The sequence below is a fragment of the Hordeum vulgare genome, chromosome 4H, assembly GCF_904849725.1.
Source record: "Hordeum vulgare subsp. vulgare chromosome 4H, MorexV3_pseudomolecules_assembly, whole genome shotgun sequence".
Lineage (NCBI taxonomy): Eukaryota > Viridiplantae > Streptophyta > Magnoliopsida > Poales > Poaceae > Hordeum > Hordeum vulgare.
In genome coordinates, this window is record NC_058521.1 from 268,576,633 (window position 1) to 268,597,294 (window position 20,662).

Consider the following 20,662-nt stretch of genomic DNA (forward strand, 5'->3'; position numbering starts at 1 on the left):
AATTAAACGACACATCCATGCGGGAATCCACCCGCCTAACATTATTCTTCAAAGATCCAAGTAACAGGGTCAAGTAACTGTGTTGTGGTAACATGAGGGAGAATCCGAGGTATCACCCTCCTTGGATTTCGAACGATGTATCCGTCAAGGTGGACTTAGAGGAATCACCCTCAAGGGTCCCACTTTAAGGGTTGCACGACAGGGTCATCGTCGGGAGTGCTGAAGGACGAATCACCCTCGATAACCACGACCGACTAGCTACACTACAGAGATATCATCATGAGTACTTCGCAAGGTGTCACCCTCGGTACTCGGTAGTAGCTCAGTAGGGTCGTACAACTAAGGGGGTGTCAGTGTTGTGTCGGGTCTTGGCTCGTCGATCAGGGATCGAGACTCGACAATAAAGCGGGGTAACTGGACCAAGGGGTCAGAGGGGAAGACTTCTCCACCTATACTAAACAGTTTAAAATGCAGTACTGAAAGTAGCAGTTCATCAAAAACAGGCTACGCATAAGATATAGGAGCTAACTTCAAGAGCAGAAAAATTCTAATGCAAGCATGAGGGAAAAAGAAATGGGCGATATAGGAATGATCAAGGGGGGTTTGCTTGCCTTGTTGCTCTGCGGCAAAGGGCTGGTCGTCGGGAGGGTAGATGTGCCCGGCAGTAACGTCATTCTCAAGGTCTACCGGTAAGAAGAGGGGGAGGAAACAATAAATAATAGCAACGGTGCAACACTTAAGCATGACATGGCAATATGAAGGTCTCGACATGAGCTAATGCAGTGCTATCCGTCATAGACGGATCGGGAAAATATCGGATGATATTTCCCGGGTCTTTGGCTACTACCGATGAGATGAAACCGGTGGAAAAGTTCCACGTTTTCTATGCTAGGGACGCATGACACACGAAGAGACAGCGTATTTGGGTTCGTCTCATTTTGCTAATCAACTTTCATGTTCAAAATATTTACATCTCAGCTACGATTTATTTTATATTAATTTTTAAAGTTTTACTCAATATTAGGAATTAAACAAATTTTACTATATCAGATAATTAATATGACATCGGTGGTGATGTCAGCAGTACATCATCAGTCAACACAACATTGTCTAGTCAAATATGACCAATGGGCCCCCGTTGTCATAGGCACATTTACTATTAGTGTTAACTAAATATTAACCCGGTTAATTAAAGGGGATGGGACCCATTTAACTAATAGATAATTACCTAATTAATTAATTCACTAATTACTTAATTAATTAACTTAACTAGTTATTTAACGAGTATTTATTTATTTATATTATTTATTTATTTTCAAACATTTTACAAGGGTGGTCCCACGTGTAAGTGGCCCATCGGCCACACCACACACACAACACACACACACTCTCGTGTACACAAAAACACACACGTGCACCCAGATACACATTTTGATACATACATTCACACATATACATACACAGATATTTATACACATATACATATATACATTCATACAAGCTTATACATACATACATACAATTTTCTTCTTTTTCTTTTTGTTCTTTCCTCTAACAACTCACAGGAGGTTGAACCGCCTGGACTAATAGGAAGGGCCCAAAGGGGGGGCGATGGAGGTCGCCCGAGGCCATGGTTCGGGGCGCCGAAACGGGGCCAAAGGGGAGGGGAGGTGAAGGGGAGGGAGGAGCCCGAATGGAGGGCTGACCGGCGGTGTTGGGTGGCTGGTTTGGCGAGGCTCTGTTGAGTCGTTGAGGAGGAGGCGGGCACGAAGGATCCGGTGCTGCAGTGGGGTTCCGGTGACGGAGGCGGCCGGAACGGAACGGAGGAGGGCCGGAGGAGGAGGGGCCGGCGGATGGCCGACCCAATCCGGCTGGAGGAGGACCGATGGTGGCCGATGTTGAGGTGGTGGATATGGCAAGGGGAGGCAGCGGTGATGGCTGACCAGTGTTGTTGGTGGTGGTCGACCGATGGTGCTTGGCAAGGTGGAGGGGGTGGCGCAGGTGGAGGAGGAGAAGGGAGCCGGCTGTCGGTGGGGCGCCGACAGCGGCCGGAGCTGGCGCAGGGCCGGCCGGGCAGGTGGTGCGGGAGAGAGGGCTCGACGATGGGTGGGCGCAGGTGGAGGAGTGGACCAGGCGAGGTGGAGCGGTGCTGGCGATGAGATGAGCGAGCGTGGGTGGCGAGCGAGCGGTTGAGAGAGGCGAGACTAGAAAATGGAAGAGGGGAGGGAACGAGGGAACCAACCCCTCGTGGCTTTCCCTGGCGGCGGGGTGGAGGGAGGAGTGGGAGTGGGAGAGGCACCGGTTTGGGCTAGGGTTCCATGGGGTAATATATACCCCTAGGTAGTATAGGTGGGCCGGTTGCGCTGATGTGGGTGGGATGGCAGGGGCCGACCCAACAAGGGTTGGGAGGGATTTTGTTCCTTTTTTTTCTTTTCTTTTTCATTTACTAACAATTCTAGTTTTAATTTGTTTTAGTGCAATAAATACTTCTAAAATTAATGGTTCCTAAATTACAATTCTCTTAGGTAATCTTTGACACACTCGAACATTTTTATTTTGGCATTCGAAAACTTTTATTGTTTGACTTTATTTTTTCTAATTTTGAATTTGACTAGGTTTTGAACAAACGAGATAATAACGATAGTAATCACGGTGACATGGAATCATTAGCATGGGATCACATTAGATTAATTACATACAACACTGTTGGAAAAGCTGAGGATGTCACATGGGTGGAGAAATATCGTGTTGTCCTCATGGATGGCAATCTTATTCATGTGAGGAAAGTGAGAAGCACCCTCCAAGCAGGAGGAGACAAAACTACCCTAGCAAGGTGAAGAACCACCATTATCGGGTGGCCACGAGAAGGAAGTAGAAGCAATGGGAGTCTACCACCACTCCTCTGTCAGCTACATCAACTATGGCAAGAAGCTATGGAAAGGCTAGAAGACCAAAAATGTGAAGGCATACATCCAACCAAATCACAACCACACTCACTGCATAGCATGCTTGATAACCCACAAGTATAGGGGATCAATTGTAGCCTTTCTCGATAAGTAAGAGTGTTGAACCCAACGAGGAGCTAAAGGCAAGACAAATATTCCCTCAAGTTCTATCGACCACCGATACAACTCTACACACACTTTACGTTCGCTTTACCTAGAACAAGTATGAAACTATAAGTACTTTGTAGGAGTGATAGGATAGGCTTGCAAGAAAGTAAAGAACACGTAAATAAAACTAGGGGCTGGTTAGATAAAGAAACAACTACGAGTGTCTAACGAGTGTGGAAAAGTGGTGGTAGGAGTTGCGGAATTGTCCCTAAGCAACTGACTACGTTACTAGATCGGTAACAAGTTTTATGTGGGAGAGGCCTCTGCTAGCATGTCATCCCTTACTTGGAATTCTATGCACTTATGGTTGGAACTATTAGCAAGCGCCCGCAACTACTAACGTTCATTAAGGTAAAACCCAACCATAGCAATAAGATATATTGGTCCCCCTTCAATCCCATACGCATCAATTTTTATGCTAGATTTGAAGCTTCTATCACTCTAGCCTGCCAATACATAGTCCTATCAACATACAACTAAACCTATGGTGTGATCCATGCGCGCGATCATATGATGGGCACCAAAGAACAACAACATAACCACAAGCAAATTAAACCAATCATAGCAATTCATAAATCACCGATAGGACAATGATAATCTACTCAGACATCATAGGATAGCAACACATCATTGGATAATAGTATGTAGCATAAAGCACCATGTTCAAGTAGAGGGTACAGCGGGTTGCGGGAGAGTGAACCTCTGAATATAGATGGGGAAGATGATGGAGATGTTGGTGAATATGACGGAGGTGTTGGTGTAGATCGCCGTCACACGATGATGTCCCGGGCCGCGTTCCGGCACGCCCAGGAGAGAGGGAGAGAGAGCCCCCTCCTTCTTCTTCTTCCTTGACCTCCTCCCTAGATGGGAGAAGGGTTTTCCCTCTGGTCCATGGTCTCCATGGCGGCGGAGGAGCGAGAGCCCCTCCGAGGTAGGATCTCTCTCTGTGTGTCCTTCTGTTTCTGTGCTCCCAGATTCTGCGTTTCACCGTTTCTTAAATTCCTGGAGATCCGTAACTCCGATTGGGCTGAAATGTTAACACGATTTTCTTCCGGATATTATGTTTCTTTCGGGGAAATAAGGGCTCCAACCGCCTTAAGGAGTGGCCACAAGCCTTCCACCCGCCGCCGTACCTCCTGGTGGCGGCTACATGGCTTGTGGGCCCTCCGTGCATCGCCTCGTGTTGATTCTTCTTCCCAAAAATCATAAGTATTCCAAACAAAATCCCCGTAAATTTTTGTTACGTTTGGACTTTGTTTGGTATGGATATTCTGCAAAACAAAAAACATGCAACAAACAGGAACTGGCACTAGGCACTGGATCAATATGTTAGTCCCAAAAATAGTATAAAAAGTTGCCAAAAGTATATGAAAGTTGTAGAATATTGGCATGAAACAATCAAAAATTATAGATATGACGGAGACGTATCAGCATCCCTAAGCTTAATTCCGGCTCGTCCTCGAGTAGGTAAATGATAATAAAGATAATTTTTGACGTGGAATGCTACATAGCATAATCTTTATCATATAATCTAATGATGGCATGAATACTAAAAAAAGAGTGATTCGAAGCAATAGTATATCATTTGACATAAAGACAATAATATTTCAAGCGTACTAACAAAGCAATCATGTCTTCTCAAATTATCATGGCCAAAGAAAGTTATCCCTACAAAATCGTTGTCACATCCCTGACACCTTAAGCAAGTTAGTCTTATGCTCATGTTTTCTTTGCATTTGCATCTAAGAATTTTCAACTAGAACAAGAAAGTGGCAAAGGAAAAAAAATTCAAAACCCTAGCCACTACTTTAAATAAAGAAAATGTCAAACTAGTTAAAATCAATGAACCCAAAATGGCCTCAAGAATTGTTCAAACTTTCTGATAAATCATGCAAGTAAATGAGCATTGGAGAAAACTATTTTCTTGACACTTTAAGCATTTTATATTAATGCAAAAATCCACTGGTTTCAAATTTTAAATTTGAAATCAGAAACTTTAAACTTTCAAAAATGTTGAAAACATTAGGAATGGTTGGAAATATTCCAACAAATATTCTAGGGTGCTTAACATAGTTTTTGCAATTTGTTTTGGAGCTGAAATAAAAAGCAAAATATTGAAATAGCTAAAACAGAAACAAAAAAGAAAGGGAAACTCTTACGTGTCGCCTAGCCTGGCCCGGCCCATCTCCCTGAGTCGTCTCCTCCCTCGCGCCAGTAAGAGCAGGAGGTGGCCGCCGCCTTCTCCGGCGCGGCCACGCACCTGTGCGCCTGCCTGGCCGCCGCCTCGCGCTGGCAAGGCCGGGGATAAGCTCCCCGAGGCCTCCTCTATCCATTCCCAGCGTCAGCTCTCTCCCTCCTCCCGGATCTCTCCTCCCCCTTTTGCTGCCATTGGAGCCGAGCAAAGCTCGAGCTGCCCGTGCCCCTAGCCTTAGCATCCTCTTGTTGAGCACGCCGTTAGCTCCGCCTCGTCGAGCCGGTCCTCCCTGCAGAAACCGAAGTCTCCTCGAGCTCTGCATCGCCCCCAACGCCATCGTCTTCCACCTCCGGCCGCCGGACCTCTCCCGTTGATTCGCTCCCTCCGGCGCACCCCCGAGCCCTACAACAACACCATCGGAACCGCCGTGAGCTCGTCTTCGTTTCCCCTCTCACCCCACGCTCTTCCGTGCACCGTAGCCCCGATCCCCACCAAGGCCGAGAGCTCCTCGCCGCCGGTCATGTCGTCGCCGTCGCTGTGGTGTCTGTTCCACGCGCTCGAGCTAGGGATCGAGCTCCTGGAGCCTCCAGGAGTGTGATGAGCCCATTAGCTGTCCTCCCCGCGCCCTAGAGCCATCAACCGCGGGAGGCCGAGCTTCGGCCGCCGCTTCGGCTCGTCGCCGGCGCCTCTCCCGGCGACCCTAGCCTCCCCTGATGCCCCTGCCAGATCGGCTACCTCGCCAGCGTCCCGTAGCTGCAAACCGCGCTCGAATTGGTGCCGTGCAGCGCCGTTTAGGTCGTCTCCGGCGAGTGCTCCGCCGCGGGCTTGGTCGCCGGCGACCACCCTCCGGTGGGCGTCGACGTGGCCGACCATTAGGGCGTAATTGCCCTCCCCTCAGTCACTGCCAGAGGGCCCCACGCCTGGTCAAACCCCAATTAGGGGCTGGTCAGCGCGGGGTTAGCCCCTGGGTCACTGACCAGTGGGCCCCCCTTTCAGGTTTGACCTGAACAGGTCGGCTAACCTGCTGACGTCAGGCTGATGCAATAAAAAGAATTTCCAGTATAGAAATAATTCCAGGAAATTGCTAAAAACTTGTAAAGATCATAGAAATTAATCTGTAACTCCAATGAAAATAATTTATATATGAAAAAGTATCAGAAAAATTCAAGGATTCTGAATATGCTATTTTGAACTATGTTTGAAAAAGTTACAGGACCCTAACATGTAGAATAAGGAATAATTCAATTCTTATAATTACTTTTTAAATGGAATTTGGAAAATATTCAAATTTCATTATGAATGCCATGATCACACACTGTCCTAATTACAAATCAGTACCTTAAAATGACATCTCATGCATGCTAACATCAAGTTGATCTGAGCATCAGGTCGAATCAATTAAACCGGTATCCGAGACTACCTCGTCTGAATTGATATTTGAGTGTGATTCAAACCAACTCTAAACCTAATACATATTGATTATAATAACTTATCACATTGCATTCTCATGCCATGCTCATGCATCATTTTGATTGCATATGATTGTTATTGAATGTTGCCATTCATTTCCGTAGGCTCCGCACCCCCGGATTCCACCGAATATCCGTCTGACGGATATCGTCCCTCCTTTGAGCAACAAGGCAAGCAACCCTTTTGATCATCCCGATAATTCCCATGTTCTTGCTCCTGCACTTATTTATTGCATTAGGATCAAATGCTACAACTGCTTTTGCCACGTTAGTTGGACCCACTTCCTTTGCATGACCTAACCTTGTCACAGTAAATAGCCAAACCTTGCAACCTAGCATACCTGGTAGTTGCTTGAGCTGTGATGTGCCTTATCCTGCTATGTATGCTATGCTTAGAGTTGTGTATGGTCTGTCATCTGGGAGATGAACAGAATTGTGAGAATGTGTTCGGTAAGTAAAGGTTGTGTGTTGAACCTGATTTGGTAAAGGTACCGATGAAAGGCTGTGTAGGAGTACATGGCGGGTTGTTTCATTGGAACCGTCCTTAGGAACTGAGTTCCGTGTATGTAATCCAAGACTAGATACTACCACATGCTGGGCCCTGAAATATGACCCCGCTCGGCCTATTAATCACGTAGTACTCGGGCCAGGAGGTGCAAGTAGTTTCTGGTGTTTATAGTAATGCTGGAGGCCGTGCATGGTGCTGACCTGAGAGGTGGGCCGTGATGCGGTAGGCAGTGGCACGGTGTACCAAGTGGCACCCTGATGGTGGGCTTGGGAACCCTGCGCACATCGTTTGAGGCCGTGGCGGAAACCTCGGCCGGACTTCCGTACAGGTTACTCTCGGATAGGCGATAAACCTGGACTATGTACTAGTGTGGTTAACGGTCGTGGCCGACTCCCCCACTGGGCTTCCGCTTGAAGGTTGCCGAGGTGCATGACATGCACATGGCGATAAGTGGCGAGAGCGTGTGTGACGAAGTACACCCCTGCAGGGTTATGATCTATTCGAATAGTCGCGTCCGCGGATATGGACTACTTGGAGACATATGTTGTTCATAGATAACTTCAATGGCTACTCATAAAATTGCCAAGATAAGCGTGAGTGTCGTGGATGGCATTTCCGTACGGAGACGGAATGATTCCACGATAGTGTATTGTTGTGGTGTTAGTGGACTCGTGTGCGAGAAATCAAGTTGTCAAAATTATTTAAAAATGCAAGTTGTCTAGCCACGAGTCAAATGCTGGCTTTCCGCATGAAACCCCACCATACCTTTTGATACCTTGCATGAGTAGTTAGTTATCCTAAAGTCTTGTTGAGTACCTTCGTACTCATGTTTGCTTAATACCTGTTGCAGAGGTTGCTAATGACCCTAATGGAGGGTTCTTCATAGACATCGACGACGACGAGTAGCTGGTGTCCCAGCTACGATCTGGCCCTACGTTGGATCTGTAGTATAGTCAGGCCATGTGCCTTCTAGTTGCCCTGTCTGTACTCAGACAGTTTAAACTCTTCCGCTGGCTTGTAACTGAATGACTGCTATTATGGGTCGTGAGACCCTTAATGTGTAATATTATGTGTGTGGCTCTTCCGAGCCTCTTAAATAAAGCTTGTATGTTTATGGTTATGTTGTGATGCCATCGATGTACCTATACATATCGGTATGCCATGCGTACGTGTGTCATACTTGATATGTATGGGATTCGATTACCTAGTCGTGAACTTTAGTACCACTCCTTACAAGGAAATGCCCCTTTGTGATCCAATGAGCCTTGGTAGTTCGCTACTGCTCCGCACACATTGGTTGACCGGCATGTGTCCTTCTTAGCTGCTGTGTCTGTCCCCTTTGGGGAAATGTCACGCGATGTAATGGAGTCCTTGTAGCATGCTACGACTCATCTACATTCGCTGATGACCGACACCTGCTTTGTTGGGTCATGTATGCCTGTCCTTGTGCGGTACTGCCACTTTGGTTTATGAATAGACATGTCGATCCGGGTTCGTTGACATTGGATTACTAGCGACACTATCGCATACGTGAGTCAAAAGACGCAAACGGTCCCGGCTAAGGTAAGGCTGCAGCCGTGGAGTTAACCGTGCATGAGACCACAAAGGGATGCGATGTGTTACAGGCTGGATTCCTATGGCTTAGGATCGGGGTCCCGACAACATTGGTATCAGAGCCTGACTGACTGTAGGATTACTAAGCCAAACTGGTCGAAGTTGAGTCTAGAGTTGCTTTAGTTATATATAAGGGAATTGTTTGTGGAAGGGAACGTAAGACTCTTGATCTCTTCTCAAGTTATTCTATTCTGGTCATCCTCGTCTTTTCTGCGGGAATTAAGGACTAGGTTACTCATCTTCTCCTAGGCTCGTGTTTCTGATCGGTAGATTATAGGACTACGGGTCAAGAGATATTGGGTTTCTTTCAATCCTAGGAAAAAGGAAGTAAGTTTGATGGTCAGAGAGTTGAACTTGATAGTTGAGTGGTTACGCTATTCCATTTTGGGTTGTCTCAAAATTTGTTTTTGAGCAATTACAGCCGTTATGCTGCCCAATTTTTCATTCAGAGCTCTAATGCTTTTGCATTACTCTCTAATTACAGATGCCTGGCCGTCCTTCTCGTCAGGTGGTACGTCTGACCAGGTGCATTGATGTGCCGGGTCATATGGCCATGCTGGTCAGGGTGATGTCGGTGTGCGGTTACCGCTGGTACCCCGAGTACACAGTGGAGGAACAGTACCGAGACTTCAACCAAAGCTAGTACATCTGCACTGTTAGGGTATTTCCAGACTACCCTGGAGCTGAGAAGCCAATCCATTGGTCCTACGGGTTGGGAGTCACTGTTGACATGGCAGTACAGGATGCTGCCTATTCAATGCTGACCATTATGAGAGCGAGGCATGCACTGCTGCAGAATTCAGACTTCTGCTATGTTCCGGCCTCTCAGCCTGGTGAAGAGGGATACCTCAGTGGAGTCTATTTTGATTCTTCTATGGAGGATCCACTACTGCAGTTCACTGTTGAGATGCTAGAGAACAGAGACAGGGATGCTCGTGCTCTCCGTATGGAGCTTTATGCTACCCGTGCCCGTCTGTGGACAGCTTTGACGCAGCTGGCACCGGTAGTCCAGACAGGGTATGGAGAGATGGAGATGTTGAACCCTGTTAGGACCCATCTTCCGGCTCACGTTGACTGGCCAGCTATAGGAGGAGTCACACCTCTTCGGGGACCCCTCTTACCACCAGTCAGGGGACCAAGGCCACATCCGTGTCCTTATGGATCCCAGGGATCTCAAGCTAGAGTGTTTCCTGATCCGTAGGTTGAGCTTCCAGGTCATGGAGGTAATCTCTATGAGATGTTCTATGCGGATGCCTGAGCTGTGAGCGGAAGGATAGGATGGTAGTAGCCGTACGTTCACAGTCCTGCGTGACTAGTGAAGTATGCCGGTGATGTGAAATGTATTCCGGAGGCCTAGATAAATAATGTATAGGAAGCTTGTAAGCCTCTGATGAGTAGTTTCATATTTTCAGTAGCTTGCTCTTCGGTTAAGGTTGTACTGAACTATGTAAGGGTGTGTATGAACCATGGTGTATATATAGCAGTTGCTTGTTACCATGTTGTTCGGATATTCATTTCCGCATTCCGTGTGTTCAGTACATTCTTAATCCATAGCTAGTATTGATATGATATTGGTCTAAGCTGTGAGTTTGTTTGTCAGGACGGTGTTCACCAGGTTGAACCGTGCCCCTGCTCATGAGCAAGGTGAGGGTAGTCAAGCGTCGCAGGAAGACCTGCCTCACCCGCCTTCTCTGGTGGAAGTGATGCTTGAGGCAGAAAGAAACAAAAGGGAGACCAGTCGACTGTTAGAGCGTATTGAGCAGAATACGGCTCGTCAGCCCTGGAATGCTGCAGTGTCCCTTAATGACTTTGTGAAGTTGAATCCTCCAAAGTTTCATCATTCCGTCGATCCCCTCGACGCTGATGACTGGCTGTGCATCATCTCACGCAAGATTCGCTCTGCGAATGTGTCTGAGGCCGACAAGGTGACCTTCGCGGCGTATTTCCTGGAAGGACCCGCCAATCTATGGTGGGAGAACTTTGAAGCTATGCATCCCGCTGAACCAGTGGCCACATGGGCAGACTTCAGCGCAACTTTTCGTCTGCACCATATTCCAGAGGGCCTGATGGACAGAAAGAGAGAGGAGTTCTGTGCCTACACTCAGGGCAAGTTGTCTGTGGATGCCTATAGCCGCGAGTTCGGTAACCTCGCCCGCTATGCAACAGAGGAGGTGTCTACTGACGCCAAGAAGCAAGCAAGATTCCGTAAGGGTCTGAGCCCTGAGTTGCGTCGTGATCTGCGCCTCCATGAGTGTGCAAGCTTTCAAGCCCTGGTCAACAAAGCGATCAGTGCTGAGACTGGTCATACTGATTTCGAAGCCACAAGGAAGCACTCCCGTGACTTTGGCTCGTCTTCTGGTTCCGCGTTTCCAAAACGCAGGCTGTGGGTTCCAAACTGTTCTCTGCCGCCAAGATACACTCCGAGGCCAACCTACGTGGCGCCTCAGACGAATCAGGCCAACCCTCCAGCAAAAGCTTATGGTGGTCCAGCTAGCAATGCTGCACCACGTGCCAACCAAGTGATATGCTACAAGTGTGGAGAACCAGGGCACTATTCCTGTGAGTGTCCTCAGAATGTGGGTGCCAAGCAACCCGGAAAGTCCGTCGGGCAGGCCAAGTCGGGCAAAGCGTACTATGTGAAGCCAACTCCTACACGTGGTCGTGTGAACTATGTGTCAGCAGAAGAAGCTGCAGAGGATCCTGACGTCATGCTGGGTACGCTTCTTGTTAATCATCACCCAGCGTACGTTCTCTTTGACACTGGGTCTTCTCATTCCTTCATTTTAGAAAGTTATGCACAGTTGCATAACATGTCTTTTTGTGATATGCCAATCCCATTGGTTGTCCAAACCCCTGGTAGTAAATGGCAAACCTCTAGGATAACCTATGACAATGAAATTCTAGTAGATAGGCTAATTTTTCTAGCCTCATTGATAGCCTTGAAATCTTCGGATATTAATATCATCATGGGCATGGATTGGATGTCAGCTCACTATGCCAAGATTGATACTCATTCTAGAAATGTCCAGCTTACCCATCCCTCGGGTGAGATAGTAAATGTCTCCACTCGAGTTGCCAAATGCCAACTCTATTCCCTAAATGCCAACCCTCTTCTGAAACTCGAAGACATTCCGGTAGTCCGTGACTTTCCGGATGTTTTTCCAGAGGAACTGCCAGGAATTCCACCTGATAGAGATGTAGAGTTTGTGATAGATCTTGTTCCGGGAACTGTCCCAATAGCCAGAAGACCATATAAGATGGCACCCTGGAGCTAGCCGAACTTAAGAAGCAATTAGATGAGGCCTTGAACAAAGGTTTCATTCATCCTAGCTCTTCTCCTTGGGCTTGTCCCGTCCTCTTTGTCAAGAAGAAAGACGGAACGGATCGGATGGTTGTAGATTACCGACCAGTTAATCTGGTCACCATAAAGAACAAGTATCCGCTCCCCAGGATCAACGACCTGTATGATCAGCTCGCTGGATCCTCAGTCTTCTCCAAAATGGATTTGAGGTTGGGATACCATCAAATCAAGATTAAGAACGGGGACATTCCAAAAACGGCTTTTGTTACTCGTTATGGCCAATACGAGTACACCGTCATGTCCTTCGGTTTGACCAATGCCCCAGCCACTTTCTCTCGACTGATGAATTCAATCTTCATGGAGTATTTGGATAAATTCGTCGTGGTTTACCTCGATGATATTCTCATCTACTCGAAGAATGAACAAGAACATGCCGAGCATCTAAGGCTGGTATTGATGAAACTTCGAGAGCATCGCCTTTATGCCAAATTTTCAAAATGTGAATTCTGGTTACCAGAAGTGACTTATCTGGGTCACGTAATCTCTGGTAAGGGTATTGCTGTCAATCCCGAGATAGTTCAAGCTGTCCTTGATTGGACTCAACCTGAATCGGTTAAGCAAGTTAGGAGTTTTCTTGGTCTAGCGAGCTATTGTCGCCGCTTCGTCGAGAATTTCTCCAAGGTTGCAAAGCCTCTAACTGAACTCCTCAAGAAAGATAAAAAGTTCGAGTGGACACCACAGTGTGAGCATAGATTTCAAGAACTGAAAAGACGCCTGACTTCCGCACCTGTGTTGCTACCACCAGATTTTTCTAAGGACTTTTTTATCTATTGCGACGCCTCGCGACAAGGATTAGGTTGCATTCTCATGCAAGATCGTCATGTGATCGCATACGCATCTCGACAGTTGCGTCCACATGAGGATAATTATCCCACACATGACCTTGAGCTTGCAACTGTGGTCCATGCACTAAAAACCTGGCGACATTACCTTCTGGGTAATCGTTGCGAAATATTCACTGATCACCAAAGTCTGAAATATATTTTCACCCAGCCGGATTTGAATCTCAGGCAAAGACGGTGGGTTGAGTTGATCTCGGATTACGACTTAGGGATAACTTACACCCGGGGGAAGGCCAATGTTATGGCCGATGCGCTAAGTCGTAAATCTTATTGTAACAATTTGATGCTACAACAAGGTCAACCACATCTCCATGAGGACTTTCGGAAGTTGAATCTTCATATTGTTCCTCAAGGATTCCTTTCTACCTTGGTGGCGAAGCCTACTCTTTGGGATCAAATCATAGCTGGCCAAAAGCGTGACAAGGGTATATCACGGATCAAGGAGAATATTTTAGCGGAAACGCTAAAGAATTTTCCATGAACGATCAAGGTGTTGTGTTCTTCCAGAATCGTTTAGTGGTTCCTAAGAACCCACATCTAAGGCAGTTAATCCTTAAGGAGGCTCATGATTCCCCTCTCACCATTCATCCCGGTAGTACTAAGATGTATCAGGACCTACGCCAGAGGTTCTGGTGGACTAGGATGAAGAGAGAAATTGCTGAGTTCGTTGCTAACTGCGATGTTTGTCTTCGAGTTAAGGCAGAACATCAAAGGCCTGCTGGCACCCTTCAGCCTCTAGCTATTCCTGAATGGAAATGGGATAAAGTTAGCATAGATTTCATTACCGGATTTCCCAAGACCAAGAAAGGAAATAATGCTATCTTTGTGGTCATTGACCGTCTTTCCAAAGTGGCTCATTTTCTTCCTGTTCGTGAGAGTATAACAGCTAGCCAGCTAGCAGAGTTATATATCTCTCGAATAGTGTCTCTTCATGGTGTTCCCCTGGAGATTAACTCGGACCGTGGAAGTATCTTTACTTCTCGCTTCTGGGAAAGTTTTCAGAATGCCATGGGGACTCACCTATCTTTTAGCACTGCTTTCCATCCCCAATCAAGTGGTCAAGTAGAAAGAGTGAATCAAATCCTGGAAGATATGCTCCGAGCTTGTGTTATATCGTTCAGTATGAATTGGGAAAAGTGCCTTCCATTCTCCGAATTCGCTTATAACAATAGTTACCAATCAAGCTTGGGCAAAGCCCTTTTTGAAGTTCTCTATGGACGAAGATGTCGAACACCTCTAAATTGGTCAGAAACCGGAGAGAGGCAACTCTTTGGCCCGGATATGATCCAGGATGCAGAAGACCAGGTTCGCATTATTCGTGAAAAGTTGAAAACAGCCCAGTCTCGTCAAAAGAGCCAATATGATCGTCATCATAAGGCTGTGACCTTTGAAGTTGACGAGAAGGCTTACCTTCGGGTTACACCTTTGAAGGGTACCCATCGATTCGGTATCAAGGGCAAATTGGCTCCTCGTTACATTGGTCCTTTTCGCATTCTTGCCAAACGAGGAGAAGTTGCCTACCAGTTGGAACTTCCTCCCGCATCTTTCCAAGGTTCATGATGTTTTCCACGTCTCGCAACTCAGGCGTTACTTTTCGGATCCTATCCGTGAAGTGGACCACGAAACGCTTGATCTCCAAGATAACCTTTCATACCGAGAATACCCCGTGTGTATTCTTGATCAAGCTGAGCATACCACTCGACGTCGAAACCTCAAGTTTCTTAAAGTTCAATGGTCAAAATCATTCTGAAAAGGAGGCAACTTGGGAAAGAGAGGATCGTCTCCGACTTGAGTATCCTGCGTTATTCCCGACGACTTCTAAATCTCGGGACGAGATTCTTTTGAGTGGGGGTGAGTTGTCACATCCCTGACACCTTAAGCAAGTTAGTCTTGTGCTCATGTTTTCTTTGCATTTGCATCTAAGAATTTTCAACTAGAACAAGAAAGTGGCAAAGGAAAAAAACTCAAAACCCTAGCCACTACTTTAAATAAAGAAAATTTCAAACTAGTTAAAATCAATGAACCCAAAATGGCCTCAAGAAATGTTCAAACTTTCTGATAAATCATGAAAGTAAATGAGCATTGGAGAAAACTATTTTCTTGACACTTTAAGCATTTTATATTAATGCAAAAAGCCAGTGGTTTCAAATTTTAAATTTGAAATCACAAACTTTAAACTTTCAAAAATGTTGAAAACTTTAGGAATGGTTGGAAATATTCCAACAAATATTCTAGGGTGCTTAACATAGTTTTTGCAATTTTTTTTGGAGCTGAAAATAGCAAAATATTGAAATAGCTAAAACATAAACAAAAAAAAAATGGGAAACTCTTACCTGTCGCCTAGCCTGGCCCGGCCCATCTCCCTGAGTCGTCTCCTCCCTCGCGCCAGTAGGAGCAGGAGGTGGCCGCCACCTTCTCCGGCGCGGCCACGCACCTGTGCGCCTCCCTGGCCGGCGCCTCGCGCTGGCAAGGCCGGGGATAAGCTCCCCGAGGCCTCCTCTATCCATTCCCAGCGTCAGCTCTCTCCCTCCTCCCGGATCTCTCCTCCCCCTTCTGCCGCCATTGGAGCCGAGCAAAGCTCGAGCTGCCCGTGCCCCTAGCCTTAGCATCCTCTTGCTGAGCACGCCGTTAGCTCCGCCTCGTCAAGCCGGTCCTCCCTGCAGAAACCGAAGTCTCCCCGAGCTCTGCATCGCCCCCAACGCCATCGTCTTCCACCTCCGGCCTCCGGACCTCTCCCGTCGATTCGCTCCCTCCGGCGCACCCCCGAGCCCTACAACAACACCATCGGAACCGCCGTGAGCTCATCTTCATTTCCCCTCTCACCCCACGCTCTTCCGTGCACCGTAGCCCCGATCCCCACCAAGGCCGAGAGCTCCTCGCCTCCGGTCATGTCGTCGCCGTCGCTATGGTGTCTGTTCCATGAGCTCGAGCTAGGGATCGAGCTCCTGGAGCCTCCAGGAGTGTGATGAGCCCATTAGCTGTCCTCCCCGTGCCCTAGAGCCATCAACCGCGGGAGGCCGAGCTTCGGCCTCCGCTTCGGCTCGTCGCCGGCGCCTCTCCCGGCGACCCTAGCCTCCCCTGATGCCCCTGCCAGATCGGCTACCTCGCCAGCGTCCCGTAGCTGCAAACCACGCTCGAATTGGTGCCGTGCAGCACCGTTTAGGTCGTTTCCGGCGAGCCCTCCGCCGCGGGCTTGGTCGCCGGCGACCACCCTCCGGTGGGCGTCGACGTGGTCGACCATTAGGGCATAATTGCCCTCCCCTCAGTCACTGCCTGAGGGCCCCACGCCTGGTCAAACCCCAATTAGGGGCTGGTCAGCACGGGGTTAGCCCCTGGGTCACTGACCAGTGGGCCCCCCTGTCAGGTTTGACCTGAACAGGTCGGCTGACCTGCTGACGTCAGGCTGATGCAATAAAAAGAATTTCCAGTATAGAAATAATTCTAGGAAATTGCTAAAACTTGTAAAAATCATAGAAATTGATCCGTAACTCCAATGAAAATAATTTATATATGAAAAAGTATCAGAAAAATTCAAGGATTCTGAATATGCTATTTTCAACTATGTTTGAAAAAGTTACAGGACCCTAACATATAGAATAAGGAATAGTTCAATTCTTATAATTACTTTTTAAATGGAATTTGGAAAATATTCAAATTTCATTATGAATGCCATGATCACACACTGTCCTAATTACAAATCAGTACCTTAACATGACATCTCATGCATGCTAACATCAAGTTGATCTGAGCATCAGGTCGAATCAATTAAACTGGTATCCGAGACTACCTCGTCTGAATTGATATTCGAGTGTGATTCAAACCAACTCTAAACCTAATACATTTTGATTATAATAACTTATCACAATGCATTCTCATTTTGATTGCATATGATTGTTATTGAATGTTGCCATTCATTTCGGTAGGCTCCGCACCCCCGGATTCCACCGAATATGCATCTGACGGATATCGTCCCTCCTCTGAGCAACAAGGCAAGCAACACTTTTGATCATCCCGATAATTCCCATGTTCTTGCTCCTGCACTTATTTATTGCATGAGGATCAAATGCTACAACTGCTTTTGCCACGTTAGTTGGACCCACTTCCTTTGCATGACCTAACCTTGTAACAGTAAATAGCCGAACCTTGCAACCTAGCATACCTGGTAGTTGCTTGAGCTGTGATGTGCCTTATCCTTCTATGCATGCTATGCTTAGAGTTGTGTATAGTCTGTCATCTGGGAGATGAACAGAATTGTGAGAATGTGTTTGGTAAGTAAAGGTTGTGTGTTGAACCTGATTTGGTAAAGGTATCGGTGAAAGGCTGTGTAGGAGTACATGGCTGGTTGTTTCATTGGAACCGTCCTTAGGAACCGAGTTCCGTGTATGTAATCCAAGAATAGATACTACCACATGCTGGGCCCTGAAATATGACCCCGCTCGGCCTATTAATCGCGTAGTACTCGGTCCAGGAGTTGCAAGTAGTTTCTGGTGTTTATAGTAATGCTGGAGGCCGTGCATGGTGCTGACCTGAGAGGTGGGCCGTGATGCGGTAGGCAGTGGCACGGTGTACCAAGTGGCACCCGGATGGTGGGCTTGGGAACCCTGCGCACATCGTTTGAGGCCGTGGCGGAAACCTCGGCCGGACTTCCGTACGGGTTACTCTCAGATAGGCGATAAACCTGGACTAGGTACTAGTGTGGTTAACGGTCGTGGCCGACTCCCCCGCTGGGCTTCCGCTTGAAGGTTGCCGAGGTGCATGACATGCACATGGCGATAAGTGGCGAGAGCGTGTTTGACGAAGTACACCCCTGCAGGGTTATGATCTATTCAAATAGCCGCGTCCGCGGATATGGACTACTTGGAGACATATGTTGTTCATAGATAACTTCAATGGCTACTCATAAAATTGCCAAGATAAGCGTGAGTGTCGTGGACGGCATTTCCGTACGGAGACGGAATGATTCCACGATAGTGTATTGTTGTGGTGTTAGTGGACTCGTGTGCGAGAAATCAAGTTGTCAAAATTATTTAAAAATGCAAGTTGTCTAGCCACGAGTCAAATGCTGGCTTTCCGCATGAAACCCCACCATACCTTTTGATACCTTGCATGAGTAGTTAGTTATCCTAAAGTCTTGCTGAGTACCTTCGTACTCATGTTTGCTTAATACCTGTTGCAGAGGTTGCTAATGACCCTAATGGAGGGTTCTTCGTAGACATCGACGACGACGAGTAGCTGGTGTCCTAGCTACAATCTGGCCCTACGTTGGATCTGTAGTATTGTCAGGCCATGTGCCTTATAGTTGCCCTGTCTGTACTTAGACAGTTTAAACTCTTCCGCTGGCTTGTAACTGAATGACTGCTATTATGGGTCGTGAGACCCTTAATGTGTAATATTATGTGTGTGGGTCTTCCGAGCCTCTTAAATAAAGATTGTATGTTTATGGTTATGTTGTGATGCCATCGATGTATCTATACATATCGGTATGCCATGCGTACGTGTGTCATACTTGATATGTATGGGGTTCGATTACCTAGTCGTGAACTTTAGTAGCACTCTTTACAAGGAAATGCCCCTTTGTGATCCAATGAGCCTTGGTAGTTCGATACTGCTCCGGACACATTGGTTGATCGGCATGTGTCCTTCTTAGCTGTTGTGTCTGTCCCCTTTGGGGAAATGTCACGCGATGTAATGGAGTCCTTGTAGCATGCTACGACTCGTCTACATTCGCTGATGACCGACACCTGCTTTGTTGGGTCATGTATGCCTGTCCTTGTGCGGTACTGCCACTTTGGTTTATGACTAGACATGTCGATCCGGGTTCTTTGACATTGGATTTCTAGCGACACTATCGCATACGTGAGTCAAAAGACGCAAACGGTCCCGGCTAAGGTAAGGCTGCAGCCATGGAGTTAACCGTGCGTGAGACCACAAAGGGATGCGATGTGTTACAAGCTGGATTCCTATGGCTTAGGATCGGGGTCCCGACAATCATATAGTCTCGCTATGATCCATCTTCCCCGCACAACGTATTCAAATCATGCACAACCCCGGTTTTAGCCGAGCAATTGTTTCATACTTTAGTGTTCTCAAACTTTTTCAAATTTCACGCAATACATGAGTGTTAGCCATGGACATAGCACTATATGTGGAATAGAATATGGTGGTTGTGGAGAAGACAAAAAAGGAGGAGATTGTCTCACATCAACTAGGCGTATCAACGGGCTATGGAGATGCCCATCAATAGATATCAATGTGATTGAGTAGGGATTGCCATGCAATGGATGTACTAGAGCTTATAAGTGTATGAAATCTCACAAAAGAAACTAGTGGGTGTGAACCCAACTTGCTTGCTCACGAAGACCTAGGGCAATTTTGAGGAAGCCCATCATTGGAATATACAAGCCAAGTTATATAATGCAAATTTGCCACTAGTATATGGAAGTGACAACATAGGAGACACTCTGTCATGAAGATATTAGAAATTGCCCCTTCTCTCTTTTCTCTCATTTTTTTCTGGGCTCTTTGGCCTCTTTTTTTTTGGTGGGCATCTTTGGCCCCTTTTTTGTAAATGGGCTTCGCTGGCCTCTTTTATTTCCTCGCATGGGACAATGCTCTATTAATAATGATCATCGCACTGACAACTCAATACTTAGAGCAATGATGACTCTATATGAAATGCCTTCGGTAGTGTACCGTGACAATAATCTAGCATAGAAATGACATAAAAAAATGCACAAGCCATGGAAACATCATGCTAGCTATCTTACGATCATGCAATGGCAATATGGAAGTGGTGGCACATGTCATGAGACGGAACGGTGGTAGTTGCATGGCAATATATCTCGAAATGGCTATGAAAATGCCATAATAGGTAGGTAAGGTGGCTGTTCTGAGGGAGGCTACATGGTGGGTGTAATGCACCGGCGAAAGTTGCGCGGTACTAGAGAGGCTAGAAATGGTGGAAGGGTGAGAGTGCGTATAATCCATGGACTCAACATTAGTCATAAAGAACTCACATACTTATTGCAAAAGTCTATTAGTCATCGAAACAAGGTACTACACGCATGCTCCTAGGGGAAAGGTTGGTAGGAGTTAACCATCGCGCGATCCCAACCTCCACACAAAGGATGACAATCAATAAATAAATCATGCTCCGACTTCATCACATAATGGTTCACCATACATGCATGCTACGGGAATTACAAACCTTAACACAAGTATTTCTACGAATACACCATTACTCACTAGCATGACTCTAATATCACATATTCATGTCGCAAAACTATTGCAAGGAATCAAACATATCATATTCAGTGATCTACTAGTTTTATGTAGGATTTTATGACTAACCATGTGGTATAAGTGAAGCATGAGAGTTTAATTCTTTCTACAAAAGATATGCCCCTCTCTAACAAATATAAGTGAAGCAAAAGAGCATTCTACAAATGGTGCTTTTTTATGTGTAGGGAAACAGGCAATCCAAACTTCAAACGATATGAGTGAAGCACAAGAAGCATTCTATAAAGCCAACCAAGGACTATCTCATACCAGAATGGTGCAT